Source organism: Balaenoptera physalus (assembly GCF_965194825.1).
Source record: "Balaenoptera physalus genome assembly, chromosome: 10".
In the NCBI taxonomy this organism is placed as follows: domain Eukaryota; kingdom Metazoa; phylum Chordata; class Mammalia; order Artiodactyla; family Balaenopteridae; genus Balaenoptera; species Balaenoptera physalus.
This window is the reverse complement of record NC_138889.1, coordinates 93,317,143-93,340,628: the sequence shown is the minus strand read 5'-3', so window position 1 is coordinate 93,340,628 and position 23,486 is coordinate 93,317,143. Positions and strand designations below refer to the sequence as shown.

Below are 23,486 nucleotides of genomic sequence, written 5' to 3'. Positions count from 1 at the left end.
TTTGATTTAAGTCAAGTTCTGGAGGATAATATAGTTGTGATTATGTTTTTATTTAAAAACTTTGTGTTATACAACATGGCTCACTGATTGTTCTTTAAAATATTTTAAAATGTTTTGGTGGATAGTAAATATTGTCCAAAAAGTAACATAATAGTATGAAAAAAATGAAACACACACACACACAAATAAGGATATTGTTTGAAGTGGAAGGAGCATGGACCTGAAAGATAGAAGTTGTTGTAAGTTTTTGATCCCAGTTTTTGATCAAATGATTTCCCGACTCTTAGACAGTTTCTTTTTTTGTTAAACAAGGGCATTTGTCAAAGGTTCAATGTCATTCAAAAAGAGTTTCCTTTTAAATGTCCAGTTATTTTTCCCAATCTTTAATTAAAACTTAATTCACCTGTTCCACCTATAGCTTTTTATCTCAACCAAAAAATTAGAATCACCGGTATCTACTCAGAGAAGATCAATGTTTACTATAATGAGCTGTCAAACATCTCATAAATATATTCTCAATTTTTAATTAATTATATACTTTTGTTCCAAAACATACTAGTCCAATATTTAGTGGCTTAACAACAACAATCATCATTTAGGTTATGATTTTGTAGTTAGGAAGTCTGGCTGGCCTCAACTGGGTTGTTCTGCTAGTTTCTTAGATAGGCTCACTCATGTGTCTGGGGTCAGCTGCCGGGTCAGATGGGGGCTCGTTTGTCTAGGATGCACTCATCTGGGATAGCTTTTCTCTCCTACACATGGCTTCTCTGACATCAAACAGCAGGGAATACCAGGTTTATTTTATTTGGCATGTGGGCTCACGGGAGCATGAACATCAAGAGCAGAAGCTGCAAGACATAAAATATAAAATGTGTTGGAAGTGACATCACGTAAGCTCAGAGGAAGTCACAGACCAGTCAGGTGTAAGGAATGAGGGGAAAAAAAGGAAAACAAAACTCTATTTCTTAGTGAAAGTAGCTACAAAGCATTGCAGCCGATTTGAAAACTTCTACAACAGTTATTAAGATAGGGTTATGCATGCTAAATGTCACCACAATTCAACATTAGTATGTAGGTTGAGAAATTTGGGGGTTTTTTCAGGAATATATACTTGGCAGAGAATTTAGAGAGAGAATCAGTTCCAGCTAAAGTGGCTAACAATAATAAATGATTGCCCTATTGAAAGTCTGTCATGTCTTTCCTAGCTACTCCAAACAACAGTTAGTTTCAACAACTTTTACTTGTTCTGTTTAATTTAACTGCACTGTTATTGTTGTACTTAATTGTTTAAAAATAATAGTATTACTTTCAATTCAGTAAAAATGATCATCTTCAAGTTATATTATCTTATGGGCTGAATTGTGTTCCCTCAAAATTCATTTACTGAAGTCCTAACACCCAATACCTCAACATGTGACTTTATTTTGTAATAGGACCTTTAAAGAAATATTTAAGGTAAACTGAGGTCACATTCAATATGACTGATCTAACATGTCTGGTGTACTTATCAGAAGATATTAGGGCACAAGCACACACAGAGGAAAGACCATATCAAGACACAGGGAGAAGATGGCCATCTACAAATCCAAGGGCAGAAGCCTCAGAAGAAATCAATCCTGCAACACCTAGTTCTCTGATTTCTAGCCTCCAGAATTATGAGAAAATAAATTTCTGTTGTTTAAGCCAGTCGATGTACTTTTTTATGACATCCTTAGCAAACGAATGCATGTTCTATGTAATTTAACTTCATTTTTTTACTGGTTAGAACACTTCAAAATGTTTACTTTGAATAATTTTAATCAATTGCAGTAAAAGATATTGAAAAGTCATAGAGAAGGATGAAAAATTATAGTTAATGACAAGAAAATTAAAACTTTGAGAAAAAAATACTAGTATTATTTTTGAGTCAGTAAAGATGGCCATTTGAGATTATAAAGTGTACCTAGCACCAATAATAATATCCTATATATAAAGTTGTTTACATACATTATTTTTAATAGACACAAATGAACCATTAGACACTGTTACAATGATCTCTTGCTGCATAACAAATTACCCAAAACTTGGTGGCTGAAAACAATAGTTTAGTATTAGTTTTCAAACTTTTGTGGGTTGACTGGTCTCAGCTGGATAGATCTCTCTTTGGATTTTACATGGGAATGCAATGTGAAAACAACAGGGGCTGAGACCATCTGAAGGCTCAACTGGTCTTAGTTGAATGTTGTTTTCATTCTTACAACTGACATGTCAATCTTCCTTGGCCACTCTTTCTCTCCATGCAGTATCTCATCCTGTGTAAGTGGCTTTGTTTTCTCAGAGCAAGATGGTTCCAAAGTAGTCATACTCCTTACATAGTGACCAGATTCCAAGAGCTAAGAAGCGGAAGCTACCAGGCTAACTGAAGGTTCCAGCCAGAGTTGGCTCTTTGTAGGAGCAATTACAAGTCTTACCCACTACTATATATACAATAGATAACTAATAAGGACCTAGCATATAGCACAGGGAACTTTATTCAGTACTCTGTAATGACCTATATGAGAAAAGAATCTAAAAAAAAGGGGATATATGTATAACTGATTCACTTCACTGTACAGCAGAAACTAACACAACATGGTAAATCAACTACCCTCCAATAAAAATTTTTTTAAAAGTCTTACCCATTTTCAAGAGGGTGGAAAAGGACTCTACTTCTCAATGGGAGTGTGGCAAGTTTACATCACAAAAAGCATGTAGGAGAGGAGATACAGCTGTAGCCCCCTTTAGAAAATAAAATGTGCCATAATCATCAACATCATTTTAATGATAAGGAGAATGAGTCTCAGACAGATTAGCTAATTTGCCCCTATGTCATAGCTAGTGGTTGGCAGAGTTGTGACTCAAACCCAGGTCCATCTAGCTCTAAGGCCCAAAGTTTTTTCAAAAACGGTGAAAATGAGTGGCTGCTATTTAAAACACACACATGTACAAACACATACACACACACCTGCAAATAAACGCACGCCTTAGGTAAATACCATTTTGGAAGTCTTATCTTTACGTCATAGTTGTCAGATACTGACTATACAAACTTTCGCCATGTAATTTCCCATGTGAATATTAAAAAAACCAAAAATCCCATAAGGATTTAGCTCACATTGTATGCAAAACAATCACATTAAAAATGTAAGGTGTTATTTTGACCATAATTTTCGTCATAAGTTTTAATTTGATCTTATCCTATACACTGATAAGATGGAATGATTAGTTGTAATCAATCTTTAAAAATGAGGAAGAGCCTAAACAATCCTGAGAAAGAAGAATGGAACTGGAGGAATCAGATTCCCTGACTTCAGACAATACTACAAAGCTACAATATGGTGCCGACGCCAAAACAATATGGTGCCGACACAAAAAGAGACACATAGGTCAATGAAACAGGACAGAAAGCCCAGAAATAAATCCACACACCTATGGGCAATTAATCTACAACAAAGGAGTCAAGAATATACAATGGAGAAAAGATAGTCTCTTCAATAAGTGGTGCTGGGAAAACTGCACAGCTACATGTAAAAGAATGAAATTAGAACAGTCTCTAACACCATACACAAAAATAAACTCAAAATGGATTAAAGACCTAAACGTGAGACAGGATACTATAAATCTAGACTAAAACATAGGCAGGACACACTTTAACATAAACTGCAGCAATATTTTTCTTGGATCTCCTAGAGTAATGGAAACAAAACCAAAAAACAAATGGGACCTAATGAAACTTAAAAGCTTTTGCACAGCAAAGGAAAATAAAATGAAAAGACAACCTATGGAATGGGAGAAAATATTTGCAAATGATGCGACTGACAAGGGATAAATTTCCAAAATATACAAACAGCTCATAGAGCATAATGTCAAAAAACAAACAAACAAAGCCAAACCAACCAATCAAAAAATGGGCAGAAGACATAAATAGACATTTCCTCAAAAAAAACATACAGATGGCCAACAGGCACATGAAAAGATGCCCAGTATCACTAATCATTAGAGAAATGCAAATCAAAACCAATCAATGAGGTATCACCTCACACAGGTCAGAATGGCCATCATCAAAAAATCTACAAATAATAAACGCTGGAGAGGATGTAGAGAAAGGGAATGCTCCTATACTCTTTGTGGGAATGTAAATTGGTACAGCCACTATGGAGAATAGTATGGAGGTTCCTTAAAAAACTAAAAGTAAGGTTACCATATGATCCTGCAGTCCCGCTCCTGGGCATATATCTGGAGAAAAGTCTAACTCAGAAAGATACATGCACCCCAATATTCATAGCAGCACTGTATACAATAGCCAAGACATGGAAACAACCTAAATGTTCATTGACAGATGAATGAAGAAAGATGTGGTATAGATATACAATGGAATATTACTCAGCCATAAAAATGAATGACATAATGCCATTTGAAGCAACATGAATGGACCCAGAGATTACCATAATGAGTGAAGTCAAACAAATATCATACGACATCATTTACATCATTTACATTTACATCATTTATGTCATTTACTTCATAATAAGTGAAGTCAAACAGACAAATAACATATGATATCATTCCACATTTTTTAGATGTGGAATCTAAAAAAATGATACAATTGAATTTATTTACAAAACAGAAATAGACTCATGACATAGAAAGCAAACTTATGGTTAACAAAGGGGAAGGGGGGAGAGATAAATTTGGAATTTGGATTTAACAGATACAGACTACTATATAAAAAATAGATAAACAACAAGGACCTACTGTATTCAGCACAGGGAACTATATTCAATATCTTGTAATAACCTGTAATGGAAAAGGATCCAAATAGGGATATAGATATATATAACTGAATCACTGTGCTATACACCTGAAACGTTGTAAATTAACTATACTTCAATAAAAAAATAAAAATTAAAAAAATTAAAAAATAAAAATGAGACAGAACTGGGACATATTTAGGTTGTCTTTGTCTATTAGCACACACTCAGTTTTACATGACACGTTAAGACAATGATTTGGGCACCTTAATTAATCTAATTAAGAGACACATCTATATACACACTCAGAAAACTGTTTTGGCAAAATAAAATAGACATAATAGTATCAAATACTACATACTTTTTGGAAGACAGACTGACCATTCTTACTAACAACCAAATATAATTTTTACTTGTTACCAAGATGGCCTTAACATGCCCCTGAGCTTGAATAAACTTTAAACAGGTATTTTCCTGGCTAGAGGCCCTGGGCTTCCTTTCCTTAGATCATTTACTTTAGAAAACTTGAAATTGTAAATTCTTTCTGTATCTCTTTAAGGTGTAAATCTTCTACAACCCAGGCATGTCTTTCTCAAGGAACTTGGAGCCATCCCCTCTTTGCAATATAATCCTCAAGAAAGATAGGGCCCCTGTCTTCTAGTTCCTGTAGAAGATTAGGAAGTAACTTCCATAACAAGCACCAATTAGCAAACACAGACTGAATCATCACATTCACCAGCCTTCCCTTTAAAGTGCTCCAGTATTTTTCCACTAGCTCACCCCAGCATTTAAAATCCTCCTGCATTTTGTTTCAGAGGAATTGAGTTCAATCTCTTGCCCCTGTTGCAATAGTCTTGAAGCCTATTGTAATGGTCTTGAAAAAAGTCTTCTCCTGTTTAACTTCATCTGGTGCAATTTTTCTTTGACACTTGAAACAAGTTTGCTGTTTGTTTGATGTGAATTTAATTAACTAGCTGTTTTCACTGGTTTCCCTTTGACATACACAACTAGAGTCCTGGGACGTTAATGTTAGTGTTCTTCGATACCAAATAGAAACAATTATTAAAGTACTTTGCAAGTATAAAAAGCATAATTTAAGTACTTCAGCAGTGATGATCATAATGATGGTGATGATACCAGATAAGAAAAAAATAGTGAGACTTATATAAAGGTAAAAACACAAAATAACGCATAAATATCAATATATAATGTTTAAGGCTCCAATGTCCAACCTCTTGCATTCTCTATGCTGTTATTTCAGACAGGTAACAAAAAACATATACATTACAGATAAGGATTAAAGGTATGGCAAATTGTTACTTATACCAATGTGTTAATGTTAAACGATCACTGGTTCTATTAATTAAAAGTGAGTTTGGGGGGTTTGTTTTTAACAAAGCTTAGTGAAAGCTATATTATTAAAACTGGAGAAAATCACTTATATTCAAAGGATTATATATCTTGGGGATGACTCCAGTAATGGTGTGATTGACAAAATAACTTACAGGTTTTTTCCATTTTTGTTTAAAAAAAATAAATTGTGCTTATTACAGCTTTATGCCATTGCTCTGTTGCTGGAGCTGAGGAGACATTTCTTGATAAATCCTATTTGCAGCCACTTATAGCCTTCAAAATGTGTTGGCTTGAAATTCATCATCATTTTCCTCTTCATTCCTAAATGAGGATTTTCACTGAAAATTTGGTGAAATTCCATTCTCCATTTTTGGAGTTACTGAAGCAATAAAATTAGATATTTTTCACCTGCATGTTGTTTTAGGTACAATTTTAAGTGTTTTTCTGGTGAAGGTCATTGAAGAAAGCTCTGGTGCGAACATAGTTCCAAAAGTAAAAAGATTTTTATTTGACATTTATATATAAAACTTTATATATTTGGATTTTAAAGTTAAGACCAAAGAAAGAAAAAACAAAACAGCAATTTCTGTTTATTCTTAAATGACAGTATTTACATTTGTCTACTCTTATTTCCTGGTCTTTTTTTTAGTTCTCTTTTCTAATGATATGTAGGATTCAGTAAGAAGTTTATGTTTTCCAGTATAGTCTAAAAGAATAAATGTTTCAATACTCTTTTATCAGTTAAGCTATCTTAAAGGTAATATTCAGAGTCCAAAATAAATATATTTATGTGATTTTTTTGGTAACTTTTTTCATATGAGTTAAGCCATTGTAATAGAAAGATTACATGACTTTATCTGGATTCCATGTCTAGTTCTGTTAGCCAGTAGACTTGGATCATGAAAGTAAAGAATACGCTTGAAAGTGAAAATGTTTATTATTATTTTAATTTAAAAAGTGACAGCTATTTGAAAATTAGAGAAATAATAAAATAAAAATAAAATAAAATAAAAATCCCCCCAAATATCTACAGCCATTCATAACAATATAAACATGTAGTAGTTCCTAGGAGTATTTTAAAACACACACAAACACATACACACATACAAATCACTTGTGGTAGGCTACAAAAAAAGCCTCCCCTCCCCAAATATAACCATGTCCTGATCCTTAGAACTTGTGAATGTTACCTTACCTGGCAAAATATAAAAAAGAGGAACTTGTAGATATGTAGATTTGTTTAAATTAAGAATCTTGAGGAAATGACCCTCAGTTATCCACATGGACCTTAAATGCAATCATGTGTGTACTCTCTTATATGAAGAGGAAGGGGGGGGAGTAGGCACACAGGGGAGGAGCTGATATGATATGATGATGGGGACAGAGAAGCGAGTGATGTGGCCGCAAGATAAGGGATGCTGATGACCACCAGAAGCTGTGAGGGGCAAGGGGCAAATGCAACCTCAGAGCTTCTGGAGGGAGTGTGGCCCTGCTGACATCTTGATTCTGACCCAGTGAAACTAATTTTGGACTCCTGGCCTCCAGAACTACAAGAATGTAAATTTATGTTGTTTTAAGCTATCAGTTTGTAGTAATTTGATACAACAGTCTACAAAACTAATACAGCACACAATTATAAACACATTGTAGATGTAATTTTGTTTTCTACCATTGTCATTTTATTTATTAGTTTATACTGCTCTTTTCCACTAGTGTATAAGTTTTACATCTATGTTATTATAGTCACTGTTACTTCTAGGTTCTTTAAAAGTTTCCCCCTCAGTTTGCCATAAAAAATTACCGTAGAATGTGTGGCTTAAACAACAGAAATGTATTTTCTCACAGTTCTTAAGGCTTAAAGGCTGAGATCAGTGTGCCAGCACAGTTGGGTTCTGGTGAGGGATCTCTGCCTAGCTTGCTTTGTTGTATCATAACATGACAGAATGAGTGTGAGCTCCGGTCACTCCTCCTCTTCCTTTTTTAAATAAAATTTTGACGATATAATATAAAATATAAATAAATAAATATAAGAAATAACTGATTAAAAATGAATGATAAATACATAATTGATTACTCATTCACTTTAAATGGTTATCTATTATTCCATGTTATAGAATATTTTTGGTATTTTCCAAATTTTTGCTACTATTATTATTGTGTTGAATATATTTATACTTAATTTATTTCCTTATTTGAAATTGCTTTCATTAGGATAAACAAGTCTTTTAGTATCTCTGCATACCAGTTTCTTCATTTGGAAAACGTATGACTTGGACAAGATGACTTCTAAGTTCACTTCCAGCTACTGTATTCAAATTATTGTTTCTCAAGAAGTAATGGGAGAAGATGGAAATTGTAAAGTAAAAAAATATATACATTTAAAATATTTGGATAACTGGATAAAGGCTGTCAAAGGACAGTCTACTTCTCTGTTGGGTGACCAGGTGCATTGTCAATAGTTTGAAAGGAACCTTTATTTCTGAGGATAAGTCTCAGCAGTGGGCTTAAAATATTCAGTAATCCATGTTGTAAATAGACGTACTGTCATCCAGGCTTTGTCGTTCCATTGATAGAGCACAGGCAGAGTAGATTTAGCATCACTCTTAAGTGCCCTAGAATTTCCAGAATGGTAAATGAGCATTGGCTTCAACTTGAAGTAACTAGCTACATTAGCCCCTAACAAGAGTCAGCCTGTCCTTTGAAGCTTTGAAGCCAGGCACTGACTTCTCCTCTCTAGCTATGAAAGTCCTAGATGGCATCTTCTTCCCATATAAGGCTGATTTGTCTACATTGAGTCTGTTGTTTAGTGTAGCCACCTGCATTAATTATTTTAGCTAGATATGCTGGATAACTTGCTGCAGCTTCTACATCAGCACTTGCTGCTTCACCTCTCACTTTTATGTTACGGAAGTGGCTTCTTTCCTTAAATCTTGTGAACCAACCTCTGCTAGCTTCCGAGTTCTTCTGCAGCTTCCTCACCTCTCACCCTTCACAGAATTGAAGAGAGTTAGGGCCTTCTTCTGGATGAGGTTTTGGCTTAAGGGAATGTTGTGGCTGGTTTGATCTTCTCTCCCATCCACTAAAACCTTCTCCATATCAGCAGTAAGGCTGTTTTGCTTTCTTATCATTTTTCTGTTCACTGGAGTAGCACTTTTAATTTCCTTCAAGAACTTTTCCTTGGCATTCACAAGTTGGCTAACTGTTTGGCACAAGAGACCTAGCTTTTGAGCTATTCCAGCTTTCAACACACTTAACTTACTAAGTTTAATCATTTCTAGATTTTGATTTAAAGTGAGAGACTTTGCACTCTTCCTTTCACCTGAATGTTTAGAGGTAATTGAGGGATTTTAATTGGCTTAATTTCAATACGGTTGTGTTTCAAGGAATAGAGGTCCAAGGAGAGGGAGAGAGATGGGAGAACAGCCGATCAGTGGAGCAGTAAGAACATACACATTTATCGATTAAGTTCGCCTCTTGTATGGGTGTGGTTTGGGGTGCCCCCAATTACAAGAGTAACATCATAGATCACCTATCACAGATCACCATAATAGAATAATAATAATGAAAAAAATCTGAAATATTGTGAGAATTACAAAATGTGATACATATGAAGTGAGCAAATGCTGTTGGAAAAGATGACTTCGATAGCCTTGCTTGACTCAGGGTTGCTCCAAACCTTCAATTTGTAAAAATTACAGCATCTGCAAAGCACAATAAAATGAGCTATGCCTGTATATTAGTTTCCTGAGGTTGCCATAACAAAATACCACAAACTGGGTGGTTTTAATAACAGAAATTTCTTGTCTCACAGTTCTGGAGGCCAGAAGCCCAAGATCAATTCATTAGCAGGGTTGGTTACTTCTGTGGGCTGTGAGGGAAAATCTGTTCCATTCCTCTCTCACTGTTTCTGGTGGTCTGCTGTCAATTTTTGTCATTCTTTGGCTTGTAGATCTCTGCCTTCATCTTTAAAGACCATTCTCCCTGTGCATGAGTTTGTTTCCAAATTTCCCTCTTTTACACTTGTCATGTTGGATTAGGGATCCATGCTACTCCAGTATGACTTCATGTTAACTAAATACACCTGCAATAACCCTACTTCCAAAAAACATCATATTGTGAGGCACTGGGGGTTAGGACTTCAACATAATGAGTTTTGGAAAAACACAATTCAACCCCTAATCAAAGTTTTTTTACCTGGTTTTAGAATTCTTGTTTTTGAATCTCCAGTATGGGCAGACCTCAACAAGATAAAGAAATAGAAAAATACCAGTTATAGAATAGGAGATATTCATGGCAAGTGACAATTAATAATAACATTTTAAGACTTTATTGTTTTAGAGAAATTTTAAGTTCAAAAAGATTAAGAGAAAGGTACAGAGATTTCCCACATACCCTTGCCCCACACACATGCATAATCTTCCCCATTATAAACATCTCCCATCATAGGTACATTTTTTTTTTTACAATTGGTGAGTCTACACCAACACATTTTACACACACAACGTCCACAGTTTACTTCACAGTTCACTCTTGTTGTATACTCTATGGGTTTGGACAATGTATAATGGCATGTATCTATCATTTTAATATCATACAGGGTATTTTCACTGCCCTAAAAACCTTCTGTGCTGCGCTATTCATCTTTCTCACTCCTCATCCACTGGCAATTACTGATATTTTTACTGTTTCCATAGTTTTGCCTTTTTCAGAATGTCATATAGTTGGAATCATACACTATGTAGCCTTGTCAAATTTAATTATTTCACTTAGCAATATGCGTTTAAGTTTCCTTCATGCTTTTCCATGCCTTGATAGTTCATTTATTTTTAGTGCTGAATAAAAGTCCATTGTCTGGATGTACCAGTTTATTTACTCATTCACCTACTAAAGAACATCTTTGTTGCTTCCAAGTTTTGACAGCTATGAATAAATCTGCTATAAACATCCATGTGATGTGTGAGTTTGTGAATGTCCCTAATGCCTCCCATTGGCTTATACTCATTTCATTTCATTTCATTTATTTTCTTTCTGTTTTGTGTGTTTGTGTTGCTCCCATTCTCACCAGCATTTGGTGTCATCAGAGTTCCAGGTTTTCACCATTCTGATAACTGTGTGGTGGTATTTTTGTTGTTTTAATTTGCATTTTTCTTATGACATATTTTGTGGAGCATTTTTTCAAATGCCTATTTGCCACCTGTATATCTTCTTGGTGAGATATCCTTTAAGGTCTTGGGCTCATTTTTAAAATCTTTTTTTTTTTTTGAGTTTTAGGAGTTGTTAGCATATTTTGGATAACACTCCTTTATCAGATGTGTCTTTTGCAAATATTTTCTCCAACTCTGTGGCTTGTGTTGTCATTCCCTTGACATTGTCTTTTGCAGAACAGAAGTTTTAAATTTTAATGAAGTTAAGCTTATCAATTTTTTTCTTCATGGATTGTGTCTTTGATGCTTTATCTAAAAAGTCATCATCAGGGCTTCCCTGGTGGCGCAGTGGTTGAGAATCTGCCTGCTAATGCAGGGGACACGGGTTCGTGCCCTGTTCTGGGAAGATCTCACATGCCACGGAGCAACTGGGCCTGTGAGCCACAACTGCTGAGCCTGCGCGTCTGGAGCCTGTGCTCCGCAACAAGAGAGGCCGCAGCAGTGAGAGGCCCGCGCACCGCGATGAGGAGTGGCCCCCACTTGCCACAACTAGAGAAAGCCCTCGCACGAAACAAAGACCCAACACAACTAAATAAATAAATAAATAAAGTAGCTATTAATTAAAAAAAAAAAAGAACTGAAAACTTAAAAAAAAAAAAAAAAGTCATCATCAAACCCAAGGTCACCTAGGTTTTATCCTATGTGACCTTCTAGGAATTTTGTATTTTACATTTAGATCTCCAATCCATTATGAGTTAATTTCCTTAAAAGGTGTAAGGTCTGTGTGTAGATTCTTTTTTTTTTTTGGCATAGGAACGTTCAGTTTTCCAGCACCATTTTTTTAAAGTACTAGCTTAGCTCCATTGTCTTGCCTGTGCTTCTATTTCAAAGATCAGTTGACTATATTCATCGTGGTCTATTTTTGGATTCTTTATTCTGTTCCATTGATCTGCCTATTCTTTCACCTACACCACATTGTTTTGATTACAGTAGTTTTATAGTAAGTCTTGAAGTTCAGTAGTGTCAACTCCAACTTTGTTCATCTTCAATATTGTGTTGGCTATTCTCGGTCTTTTGACTTTCCATATAAACTTTAGTATCGGTTTGTCAATATTCATAAAATAACTTGTTCCATAGATTTAGTGCAATCTCAATCAAAATCCCAGCAGGTTATTTAATTTTACACTTATCATGGAATACTGCAGAGTTGGCATACAATTCTCCCTCAGCTCTCCAGACAATATTTGAAATTCAGAACAGATACTCTACTACAAAGCTTATTGATAAAGTTAATTAATATAAGCCAATTTAATTCAGGTCTGGTTTGAAACAAGTTCTACTTACTTCGATGCTATCATTCTTGATCTTATGAGTGTGAGTGTGTGTGTGCATATGTGTAGCTTTTAATGGTTTCTTTCTTTCTTTCTTCCCACTTACATGGTTTTGACTATAGCACACCTTTTTTTTTTTTTCTCCATGTTAGACCTTTTATTTTCATTCTGAGACCAGTCACCAAATCACACATCTACACATCGTTACTCTTAAAACCTGTACTTTCATTTAGTGAAATTCCTCAAGAAAGGAGAATGTCATTGTTGTTTGTTTGTTTCTGGTTTTTGTTTTTGCTAGTTTTAACTATATTCGTGACAATATTTTCTGGATTTCTCTGGTTCTACTTCTTTACCACTAGTTTCATGTAGTAGGTCTCAAAGTTTCTTAATCCTTAGTGTGTTTCAAAACCCTTAAATTTTATAGTATGCTTGAAAAAATAAAAATGCATAAAGAATGATCACGCTGGTCATCTGGTAGCTCTTCATCACTATGTGTTTCTTTGAAGTTGAACTCTACTTCCATGACTTAAGGCCTCAGGAGTCAGCTTTACCACATTCCATTCCATGTATATATATATATATATATATATATATATATATATATATATATATATATATATATATATATATATATATATATGTGTTAGTTTGAACTCTCTCATCCTAACTTACCTCTTTGTCTGACATAACCATTTTATCTTAATATTCCATCCAACAAAGATTACCATAATAATAAATGATCTCATTTGTAATAAAAAATTACCATTAAATAAAATTTGAGTGCACTCATGTGAAGGATTTTCCCTAAGCAATCTTCAAACTCCTTTCTCTGTGGTATTTTCTGCAATTCATGACCATAAGTTTTCTTTAGGTTGCTTATTATAGAATTATAATACATTTCCTTTGGCCATGTTAGTAAAAATCATATTGCTAGAGTCATTCTCAACATTGCTATATGATACCATATACCACCATGAATTTCATTAACTTAGTTTTTTGGAGGACTTAGTATACAATACTTCCCTAGGGAAGTATATAGAGAGAAATTCCTAAGAAACAGAAGTAAATAATCAGAAGTAAATGGCTTGCCCAAAATTGTTCTCACTTATTAAGCACATATAACTGTCCTCTTAAGAAACATGAAATTAAATATCTTGAATTATTACTTTAAAAAAAACTCACTTTCTTATCATAGTTATTGTAAATACCAATAAAGTTTCCAATGAAGTAAAATATATTTTGGTTAGGTTTTATATCTCCCAGTTAAATTAAAATCTAACTATAGCCACATAGCACAACAGCCTTGCTTTTTATACCACCATCTGTATTGTCATTCACATCTCTCACTGACCTTAAGGGAATTCAAATTATTGAGTTTCAGAACTATAAGCTTATTTGAAGGACACTTCTAATGCCAATTTCCCTTAGTCTTTGATAAACTTTTATTTAGCCTCTGGAAATCTCTCTATAAATTCCCATGGGCTCTGTTCTATGAATTTTTCAGACTAAATAAGGAAGGGGTATGTTTGCTTTGAGGATTGTTTTTCCTACATATTTAAGGTTTTGTCCTGCCTTTCTTCTCAAAGAGAAACTAGCTATTTTGATTGTGTGTCAAATTGTTATTAATCAAATCTTCAATTCGATTCCATTTTATATCTCCTCTCTGGTCTGTGAAATTATTGCTTGTGACACCACTTATCTGGAAAGTTATTTTTACAGACATAAAAGTGAGCAATCTAAAGCACATTTTAGTTGTTTTATTTGTGGTAGGGAAAAGGTGAGCAGTCACCTTAGAAATTTACAGCCCATCATATTCCTAGAAGTATTTGTATCTATTATTTTATTTGTAAAATTTCAACATTTGGGTATTAAAACTATAAAGTACAAATAACTTACATAATTTTAACATTTATTTTCCAAAGCTGAGTTGATATTATATTTAAACAGTTTCAAAAATAACTAACTTTTAATCACATTTAGATAAAAATATTTTACTTCAATGATAATCAGTCATCTAAACATCTAGCTCCCTTTTTCCAAATAGCTATTACATATATCTTCTATAAAAATATTCTGTTCATTTCTTCTAGTCTTTCCACTGACTTAAATTTAATTTCTAGGTTCTTCAATATCATTTTCCATCACCCACTATAACTCTAAACTTTGGGATACAGCTTTTTTTCCATATTTGGTTTTCATAATTTAGTTTGTAGGAAACCATGAAGTCTTGAGATGAGGTGGGTATTTCTGAGGTGTAACTCCAAATATTCAGTTAATTTCAACCCATAGAATTAGATAACCATATTATTGCCATTGGATATACTATATGCTTCTTTTCTATTTCTTCTTTACAGTGACAATGTACTAGAATGAAAATGACATAACAAAGACAAAATATCAGAATAAAAAGAGGGAACAAAGATAAGTGTGCCCTGTTTAAGACAGTCACAATTAGGTGTATTAATTCATGTGTTATATTAAGTAGTTTCCTAATAAGGCTCTAGAATGCTCACTTCTTTTTTAAGAAAATTATCTAAATCTAAGTGACAAGAACATTAGTCAGACACAAATGTGAAATAGTTTCTACTGGCACGGATTCATGAAATGGATGCCAATGTTTCTTAACCTTGATTGTAATGGAAAAGATAAATAATCACTTACACAAAAATTTTAACAGAAGGAGAAGCATATTGTATGCACCCAATCCTTATGGCATAAACTACAATTATGTGCCAAAATCATAAACTGAAAATCCAGCCTTTAGATATCAGGATATTGTTGGTGAGCTCCCTATAATATGTTTGTGGCAGACCCCTTAATATAAAATCACATAATATGCTCACAAAATGAAAAGATGCTCTTGAGGGTAAACATAAGAATAAATGCTGGCTAGAAATGTTACCTAAATATTAAGAATTTTAGGTTAAAAAATTAAATTTAGTCATACCCATATTATATATGGAAAGCACAGAGAAGAAAAAAAAATATATATATATCTTAGTTCACATTCCATAGATAACCACTGTGAACACTTTGGTACAATTATAGAGTTTTTTATTTCATCACACTTTATGTCACACTCTGTCCTATTTTATTCTTATTTTTTTTAAATATTAAAGCACATTTATTCCTGTAAAATAATAACTTGGGGATCAATTATGTTGGGATAAAGTATGCTTCTGCATCATCACTTAACTATTCTCCTATAGTTAAATACTTATGGTGTTTCCCTTTTGTATTAATTATAAATTACCTCCCAAACCATATCTTGGATATGAAGGTTGTTTTCTAGTTCTAAATTATTTTATTAGACGAGTGTTTATGTAATGGTGTTAAAAGCTCAGATCATTGCTAGGTGCTGCCTAATTGTTTTTCCAAGTAGTTATACTAACTTACTTGCCCACAATGAGGCTAGATTTATCACACCAACATTAAATATTTTTACTTTTTATCTTTGATAATTTATAAGCAGGGAATTGGATATGTTTGTTTTATTTTAGGATATATTTTATTTTTGGTAAAATTTCTCATATTCCATTTTTTAATCTTTTTAATTAATAATGGTCATTGTTTTTTAGACATACATGAGTGTTAATGTTTTTCTTATAATTTCCTTCATTGTTTTTAAATTTGGGCCAGTTTTCTCTAGAGATTCATAATTATTCAAATATTTCTATATTTCAAAGATTTTTATTTTTATTATTTCCCTCTTTAATCTATCTAGAATTGATTTTTGATATCACATAATGTTTTATTTTTGCAATAACCATTTATTATATAGCTGTCTTCCCCACATATGTGAAATGTCTTTATCATATTCCACATTAAATCATTTTATGTAATGTGATTTGTTTCAAATATATGTATTCACTTCCTATTATCCTATGTCAGTATCACCTCTTTTAAATTAGTTTAGTTGTACAAATTTTGATACGGTTAGGACTAATCTATTCTATATCTCTGTCCCTAGTCAAAATAGTATTTCTCCTCTTACACACTTTTTCCTTTGACTGTTATGTCATATAAATACTGTTGGTAAATATAGACAAATTTTGTAATTAATTTTACATTTTTCTCCCACAACCATCCTCCAAACACTATAAGTATATGTTATATAAAAAATACCTTAGAATTTCATAATTAGTTGAAATCTATTCTGGTATTTTACTCTTCTTACTCATAAATATTTATAATATTTATTTTTTTTCTACTGCACATTGCTAATAAAAACATGGAGTAGTAAGAATAGCATCTTTTGATGGTCTATTTTTTTTTATGGTTGCATAGTTGTGCATATAGTTTATTCAACTATGTTCTATTCAATTGTCATTTATTACATTTCATTTCTTTTAAAATTTCAAGTTCTACAAAACACAAGTATAAATTTTATTGTAATACATACATATTTATTATATATCTTTATAATTTTTTATCTCATTATCCTGGGAAGATTCTTAGAAAAAAAGCTGGATTAAAGCATATGGATATTTAAATAATTCTAATTTATACTTTCACTTTAGTTTTACAAAAATAATTTTACCAATCTACATTTCCAGCAAGATATGAGTACCCATTTTCCTATACTTCCATACATTGAATGTTATCACTTAAAACTTTTTTTCTAAAGTATTGAGTGAAAAATTATCTTGTTTGATGACCTTTTATATTTCCTTTTTACTTGCTCAATAATATTAGTGTGATTGAGTGCCTGTCATTTGGTAGTCACTGGTAATATAAATGATGAATAAACAGATATGATTCTCTTGGAGCTTACATTTAGTTGAGAGAGACACACAGTGTATAAGTAAATACCTAAATAAGATCGTTTTATTTAAAAGAAAGTGTTATAAAGAAAATTCACTTGATGAGAACAAGGGAAGTGGGGGAGGGTGGGCTCCTTGGAGTACTTCCGATGATGTAGTAGGGAATACAGGGACTGAAGAGGTGATTTTGACCCTATTAAAAGAGCCAGCAAACTCTGCCCCAAGCCAAGGGCAGCACATATTAAAAGGCACGACTACAAATTGCATTTTCATACTCAAACTCTAGTCCAGAGACTTACTAGCCTGTGATTTTTATTATAAGTGATTATGAGCTTGGTCTCTGAAGTCAGGTGGTCATAGATTTAATTATTTACTTCTCTTCTCTTCAGTTTCTTTATCTTCAAAATGGGGATAATGTTGTATCTCTTATGGAGTCATTATACAAATTTGATACAGAATATATGAAATGTCTAATAGTGAGTTTGCTTTTATTCAGTAACCATTATTGGTGTTGTTATTGTTAAGTAGAGACAACTGATGCAATCGATTTTGACCTGTGATTTTAGTTAGAAGATATGGATTAATATCCACATTCTACCTCATAATAGCTGTAGAGTCAACCTAACTTATTAAGCTCCAATTTATTCCATTTATAAAGCAGATAAACTACCTTCCATCTTATTTTCCTTTACTCTTGGAGTCTTGCTTGATACCCAATTTCATCCTACACTAAGGTCCAGCCTTTCTCTACTGAGCATATTGATTAATTTATAAATCACTCATTGAGTTCCTATGTTTTGTTATAAGATATCCACCATCAAAAAAATGTCAGTTTTGCATCCTCAACTCTTATCTATACCCTACTGCTAAAATATTCCCTTCCTTCTTCACTCTGAGAGTATCCTATCCACTTACCACAATTTCTGCCTGCTGGCAATTTCAGGATATTCCATTTTGACAGAAACCTGTCTTATTTCCAGGCGTTGGCTATTTCTAGAGCTGTCCATTTGCAACCAAGCTACCATATTAGCCCCTATGAAGACTAAGTATAATGAGTAAATACTTTATACACTGCAACTACTGAGTACATGAGATTAAAGTAGGTATTTTTTTGTAGATCTAGAAGTTATATACAGTATGAATTTTGGTATTACTGTTTTTAAAAAAATAGGTACTTTTGAAAAAATATATTTTTGAAATTTATAAAATACAATGAAATTATCAGGGGAGGCATAACTACAAAAATTTTAGCTGAAATAAGTCTTACTTGTAGATTACTTTATAAAATTATATGTCTGCAATTATTATTTCACTTCTTTCTTGCATGAGAGATTGGAAAAAGCAAAGATGTATTTTCAGAAAAATATTAACTAATTATCTGTGACAATTTAATAATAATGACAGAATATACTTGTAAAAAGTCACATATTGATTGCTGAAAAGGATTTTATTCCAGTAAGTATGAAGTAGAATATGATACCAGCTTATCAATTGAGATATCACCCATAGAGTAAATGAGGCTAATTGCCACAGCTGGCTTCATTTTCAATTGACAATGCAATAATCAACAAGGGACGGACAGAGAAACCTGTGACACTAGAATACTAAACCATTTCAATAAATTATAAAAGCAACATTCGACTGACAGCTATTTTTAAACTTAACATAACATTGCCTCTTATTCCAAGGGAAATCAACTGCATTGGTATGAAAATTCCTTTGGGTTTAGTTCTCAGCTTATACTTCAGGGTAGATGGCTTTGAAAAGTAAGTTTCCCAGAAATTAAAATTCGATGGAGCTTGGTAACACTCTAACCAATGAGAAACAGAAAGAGACAGAGACAGAGAGTGAATAGGAAGAGGAGGTAGAGGAGAGGAGAAGAAAGTAAGGATGAAATGGAAGGGGGTAGCAGGAGAATAAAGGTGAGAAGGAACCTTTAGAATGCTTTTTGACTTTGCCAAATTTATCTTTTCTTCCAGAGCTCTCAGTGATTTCTATTTGCTCAATGCAGATCAACCTTTTCCCAATTTTAAAGGCACGATGACCAACTTTCTTGACACCCACAATACAACTGTGACTTTTCGAGGATCCTTATTTGAGCCTAGTTCCACATGAATGGTAAACTTTGGGTCTTTTTGGCATTTCTTGGTTATTAGATTTATTATGTCAGAGGCTTCGTTCAATTCTCATTTGCTTACATTTGAACCATATTTTATCTCAGTTTCCCTACAATGCAGTTATGTTCCATACCTAGAATCTGGTCATAAATTGTAATTATTGATGCTTTTCCTAAGAGATGAAAATGTATTTATTTCCTTATCATTTTCTTGAAATATTAGACTTCGTTAGTCCTAGAGGGGACAGGGTTTATTAGAATTGTTCTAATTTTTTTTCTTGAAATTGTAAAAGTCATGCGTTTTCTGAAACTAATAGAGTGCTATTTGTATCACTCTATGCCAATGCAGAAAACATATTTCTTTAAGAAAAAAAAAAAAGAGAGAGAGAGAGAAATGGGTCAAAAGGAAAAATGGAGCAAAAGGGAACAGACTCCAGTTAAACACTGTTTAAGGGTAGTTTTAGAAAAAAAGATGTCATATGAATAGCTAATAAAGAATATTTTTAAAAAACAAAAAACACCACTGAAGTTGGAACAACAAAAGAAAGCCCCGCCCAAGAATCTCCAGTGTATCTGAGGCTGTATCCAAGACCATTTTAAGAGTATATGGTTCTATTGCCTAGTTTCACTCTAAGGCCTCAAGTTAAAATGCCTGTGACTGAGTTTCAACTATTAGAAACCCACTGCTGGAAAATTTACGAGGAAAGAGGAGATATCTCGATTATTCTGAAAGGCAGAAAAGACTGAAAAACATTAGTAAAACACCAGCTGGCAGATAAGATAGAGGGGCACATAAAGGAAAAGACAGGTAGAGAAACCAGGATAGAAAAAATGGTATTAATACAAATATGTCAGGGGCACAAATCCTGTAATTTATGAGCAGGTCCTGCAAGTTACATATGGAAGGTATTAAAATTATTACAATGCAATAAAGATTATATTGCTGAGTAAGTGACAGTGAAAAGAGAAGCAGGCAGATATTAGCAAATATATGAAATGTAGATAAAAACAGAATGGAGGAAAATTGGATAAAAAGAGAAATAGAATGATGCATAAGCTTTATGTTTCCTTACCAGAGGAGCCATATCTCAGACAGGATAAATAAAACCTGATGCATGGAGATTGCCCTCTATGTAACAGCATTCAGATAGATAGTCCTATCCCATTTAGATAGGCCTGCATATTTTTCATTACTTAGAAAGGAACTAAGATAGATCAGTTTTAAACCTATAAAGGAACAATTCTGTTCTGCTTAAACCTTACCTGAATTTTTAGACAGTGTGCTCTTCTCATTATGAAAATCTATTTATGAGCCCCTACATTTCAGGGTGCTACTGAAGACATCATTGCACATGTCCATTGAAGAAATATTACTGACCATTCCAGAAATATTACTGAGTAATTACTATGGGCCTGACATGGTCTGGGCACTAAGGACTGAATTAGAAAAAGGAGGGGAAAAGATGTGGTCCCTATTCTTATGCCGCTATTGTATAGTGAGGAAGAAAGAAAATAAAAAAACAATTCCACAGATTAGTGTACTTTATACAAGTTGTGATAAAAATCTGTGAAGGAATTATACGAAGGGCCATAGGAGTATATGGAAGGGAGGGGGCCATTGTTAGGTTTGGGGATCAGAAGGAATGCTGCCTAGAAAAATATAGTTTGTTTCAAGGTCTGAAGAAGTTGCATTCTCCATAGGAGTGGGAAGGTAGGGATAGGATGATGGGAATCGGAGGAGTGAAAAGAAGAGGTCAATGTAAGGCTCAGAGGCAAAAGACCTGCCTTGGAGGATCAGCAAGAAATCAGTACGTTGGGATCTAATAGAGTGAACAGATGTAGGGTGAAGAGGAAACCAGAGAAAGAGGCAGGCGGCACATCAGGAAGGTTTTTGCAGGCCATGTTCCAAAATCCAAGCAATGACACGTGCACAAATTAAAAAAGAATGTCGTAAAGGCACTACAGAGTCCTAGGGAAGGACAGTGCAAGGAGAGATGATTCTTACTGGTAAGTCATTGAAGGATTCACAGAGGTGATCACATGTGCAGAGGGCCTTAACAGAGAGACGGCATTTTCACTGGAGACTTGAGATGAGATGGACGGGGGAAAAGGACCGTTGTCACAAAAGCACAGAGGATATAACTTATATTGTGACTAGAGTCTATTTGAAAGGACATAGTTGGAGGCAAGGCTGAAATTATAGACTGGAGCCAGATCATGGAGGATTGTGAGTACCAGACGATGCTCGTTATATAAAAACTTTCTTATTTTATTTTACCTTATTTTGAAAGCATAGAAGGAATAAATCATACTACTTAGAGCATGAGCTTTGGGTTTGATTCCCAGCTCTATCACTAACCAAATGTGTGAATTTGGGCAATTTACTTAATATTTCTTTGACTATTTTTCTGACTTGTAAATACAACATCATTGGGATGATATAAGGATTAAATAAAGTTCAATAAGATGAAGTATAAAATACTTAGCTCAGAAATTGGCATTTAAAAGGTTTTTATGGATGAATGCTATTAATATTAATTTTAATAAAATGATTCATATTGACATGTAGGATACTTAGGCAGTATAAAGATCTTGAAGTCAGGGACTGAGGCCACTGTAGAAATTAAGATATGAGGCTATAACAGAGAAGAACAAACCTGATGCCATATTGGATCTATTCCTTTAGCTCTAACCTTTGTGCTCTGCTGCCTGTGCTTAGTCATGCTGGCTCTGCACCTTTGTAAAAGAATGTTGCCTATAGCCTGAAATATACAGGATAGCTCATTCTCAAGGCTCTGACCTTTAAAGGTATAACACTTTTCCATTCATACAGATAAAAAGTTGCAGAACAGATAATAGTAATTGTTTTGTTGGAGGTTTATAGGAACATTGTGACCAGACCTACCAGGACAGCTGCAAGAACAAAGGATTCTGGAACCAAGAAGTTTGCAACAACCAGCCACACCCCCTCCCCTTTTAGAAAGAATCCTGAATCCTACCTCAGGTAAGATGGTTCTTTGGGACACTAATCCACCATCTTCTCAGTCCACTGGCTTCCACATAAAGTCATTATTCCTTGCCCCAACAACTTGTCTCTCGATTTATTGGCCTGCTGTGTGGCAAGCAGTACGAGGTTGGTAACAAGGTGGTGAGAATTCGAACTCAGAATGGCAATTGGAGTAGAAAACAGGTCAGAGATGTCACACAGACAATATGCAGGCAAACAAACTGACTTTGGAACAGTATAAGAGCAAGTTAACAGTATAAGAGCAAGACACTGGAAGAAGTCAGAAATGACTGAGGTTAAATGGGTTGGGGTTATAAACACAGTGTTTGCCTTTCGTTGAAATCAGAACATCAAGAGAAAAACTTTTTCATACTCAGGAGTGAACAGAATTCCCTGACTAGTGAAAAATGAGACATACCTGATAAAAGAGGACATATTTTACCTATGATTCAAATTTAATTCAGTCATGTATCTCTTTAAGTCATGTATCCAAAATAAAACCATGACATTTACCTCATGATTTTTGGAATCTGCTACCTGTCATGGCTTGATACACACTACACAACACACACACACACACACACACACACACACACACACACACACTGATATGTATAAGTAGAATGTGTAATTGTGTGCCTATCTTTTTATTCTTTGTGAAGTACAATGCATGGAAAAGTGTAAAAAACATAAATGTACAGCTTAATAAATTGTTATAAAGAGAACACTCGTATAATCATATTCAAGAAAAAGAACATTACTAACATCTCAGAAACCTCTTTTCATGCACATCTCAACACTCAACATACCCTCTCCTTCTTCCATATCGTTAGTTTTATACTACTTAATCTGTTTGTTTTCTACAATTTTATGACTTAACTATTCATCCTTAAACCCATTCCTTTAGTCTTCCCTATTTTTAATTAATTAATTAATTATTCTTCTAATTTTATTGGGAGATAATTGACATACAGCACTGTATAAGTTGAAGGTGTACAGCATA

The 23,486-nt window shown here is 33.7% G+C and overlaps 1 long non-coding RNA gene across 1 annotated transcript; it reads right to left on the bottom strand.

Annotated features, from left to right (window-relative positions):
* Positions 1-508: 508 nt before the first annotated feature.
* Positions 509-23,069, bottom strand: LOC309636903. Its single transcript, XR_014250300.1, has 2 exons — positions 11,943-23,069; positions 509-11,598 (listed from the first exon to the last, which is right to left on the bottom strand). It is a non-coding gene; the product is annotated as an uncharacterized lncRNA (long non-coding RNA).
* Positions 23,070-23,486: the final 417 nt, after the last annotated feature.